Source organism: Triplophysa dalaica, chromosome 9, assembly GCF_015846415.1.
Source record: "Triplophysa dalaica isolate WHDGS20190420 chromosome 9, ASM1584641v1, whole genome shotgun sequence".
NCBI classification, from domain to species: domain Eukaryota; kingdom Metazoa; phylum Chordata; class Actinopteri; order Cypriniformes; family Nemacheilidae; genus Triplophysa; species Triplophysa dalaica.
This window is the reverse complement of record NC_079550.1, coordinates 5,457,893-5,460,413: the sequence shown is the minus strand read 5'-3', so window position 1 is coordinate 5,460,413 and position 2,521 is coordinate 5,457,893. Positions and strand designations below refer to the sequence as shown.

General features: G+C 38.7%; 1 long non-coding RNA gene across 1 annotated transcript; it reads right to left on the bottom strand.

Annotated features, from left to right (window-relative positions):
• Nucleotides 1-952: 952 nt before the first annotated feature.
• Nucleotides 953-2,036, bottom strand: LOC130428387 (uncharacterized). The gene is made up of 2 exons (XR_008907448.1): nt 1,377-2,036; nt 953-1,302 (listed from the first exon to the last, which is right to left on the bottom strand). It is a non-coding gene; the product is annotated as an uncharacterized LOC130428387 (long non-coding RNA).
• Between the last annotated feature and the right edge of the window lie 485 nt (nt 2,037-2,521).

Here is a 2,521-nt window from a genome sequence, read left to right as displayed (position 1 = left end):
GTAAGTGTTCCATGTTATGGTTATATCACTTACAATTACAGTATATAGTCTTATTTTAATAATTTCATATATATTTCAATTTTCGTAAATAATTTGTTGCTGCGTTAAATAATGTCTATAATCCAAATTGCTTGTACAGTCATTTCGACAAATAAATATTGAGTTAATTTCTTTGACTTGTGAAGGTGAAAGCTGTATAACTAATGTAATTTTTTTTGCAATTTGATATTGATCATATTTTCTCCTTGTGTATTGTAATGCCATTGAGTTCTCCTCTTTTGTGTAGTTTTACATAATACACCAACACTTTTATCTGTTCCCAAGAAAGTGGTGGCTGAAATATGTGCAGTAAGTGGACATTTATAACTTTACATCAAAAGGAAAGAAAGTGCAACACTTTGTAAAACCCATTTTTCTTTTGCACAGGACAGTGAAGAAACCCTCTCAGATGACTGTCCTTTGGAGGAATTACTTGTAAGTGCACAAATAACTTTATTTAATTTATAGGTGTGGACACATTATTTCTGACTGCAATATAGGAGGAGGAAACGCCTACAGACAGGCCTACAGCACAAAAATATACAGAGGTCGGCAGTCTACTTTTCCTTTTTCTGTTGCATGAGGCTTGTTGAGTTTTTTTTTTTTTTAATGGCACAGGGGGATATCCGTACCCTATATAAACAGAATCTTCAACATAAAATTTAGTATTTTGCTCTTAAAAAAACAAAAATTAAGGGGAGAAATTGAACTTGACACCTTAAAGAAGAAAAAACTGGCACTAGAGATTGAGTTGCTTCAAAAGAAACTTCAGAGTAATTGCTTAAACCCTATTTTTCACAAAGAGCACTATTGCTGCCCTTGGATAACTATATATCTTATTGCAGGCAAAAGATGACCATCACTGGCTTTTCTTGAGAAACAATCATTGAAATAAAACTCCATGAACTAAGCATGTTGTCTTCTATTATTCATTTAATGAAAGTTTATGTGTAAAAAAAAGAATTCATAAAATCGTGTTCCACAATACTGTCCTGTGCAGCTCTGCCACTATTGGTCCAAGTGCACTGGCTGGAGGTCATCATCAGGCTGCACCTCCACCACAGGGGTCCTCTCCAGGTGCAACCCTCAGACCCTTAAGACACTGAAATCTTCCTTTAGTTGGCCAAAGGTCATTTCAATGCGTGGCCTTGTCCTGGCTAGAGCTGCATTGTAACGGGTTTGTGGTCCAGGGAATGGTGTCATGAAGTACTGCCTGCCTGAAGGCATAGCCCCTGTCGCCAAACAGGATCCCATCGTCAGCACCTGGGAAAATGCAGTTTTGATAGGCTCAGAATAAAATTATGTAATACAGTGAGTTTTAAATAATTTTTCCTTACCACGTTCAAATAATGTGCATAAATGTGACTCTCTGAAAATCTTGGAGTCACCCACAGAACCAGGCCATGTGGCTTCCACATTTGTGATGTGGAACATGGAGTCGCACACCATCTAAAATATTTGAAATCAGTCTGCATACTTTTTGATTACGTTACTTTTATTTATTTATTGCTTATCTGGAATATGAATAATTGTTATAGTAATTTACTTGCACATTTACACTGTGAAATCCCTTTCTGTTCAAAAAATCCCCTTCATTTGGGCCAGGTGGGGCCTTGATGGGGACCTGTGTGCAGTCTATGGCACAAATAACATTAGGGAAGCCTGAGGAACAAATACTGTAAGTCCTAGGCTACTTTTTGGCATGATCATGATTCCATGATCTTCATTAACAATTATAATGTACCTGCAATGGCAAAAAAAATCTGCTTCACAGCCTGTGGTCTTAAGTGGCATGGAAATACCACAAAGCCCCCTAAAAACTGTTTGAGTGACAGATAAACTTTGCGAGTGGCACGACATACAGCATTTTTACCCAGGTATTCTGCATCTCCAATAGTGTAAAGGAAAGTGCCACTCGCAAAGAATCGCAAAGCTATTCAAACTGTGCAGTTGTTAAACCCCGACTGCGACGAGTCGAACATTTAACGTGTGGCTCCAACAAGTTGATAATGTAGATACACCCTCCAGAGAAAAACGATATCTCTCAATCAGTAGATTATCGCGCTGCGCTAAAGGATCCTGTCGATCTCGCAAAAAGCGATTAATTCGAAAAGCTCTTTGAATTATTCTGGTACCTTCAGCAACGGATTCCTGACGTAAAAACGGACAAGACATGTCTGCGAAAGACTTCCCATATCACCTCCGCTTATAAAGCCGTGATCTAATCCTGTTTACATGAAGTAAGCCTGCTCCCGAGCAGGTTCAAGCTTACGGACCTGTTGCTATGACAGCAAGTCCAGGATGAGCTTCGAAGAACCAAACAATCCAAGATCATGCCAAATCGTCAACAATCAAATCCAGCTAACCGAGTTAGCGACGTACGAAGAACGGGCCCCTGTTTGGCTGTCTTTGTTTATCCCCTGTATTTTACCCCATTGTGGGTTTTTGTTTTGTGTTTATTAAATTCTTTTGTTACCCCGTA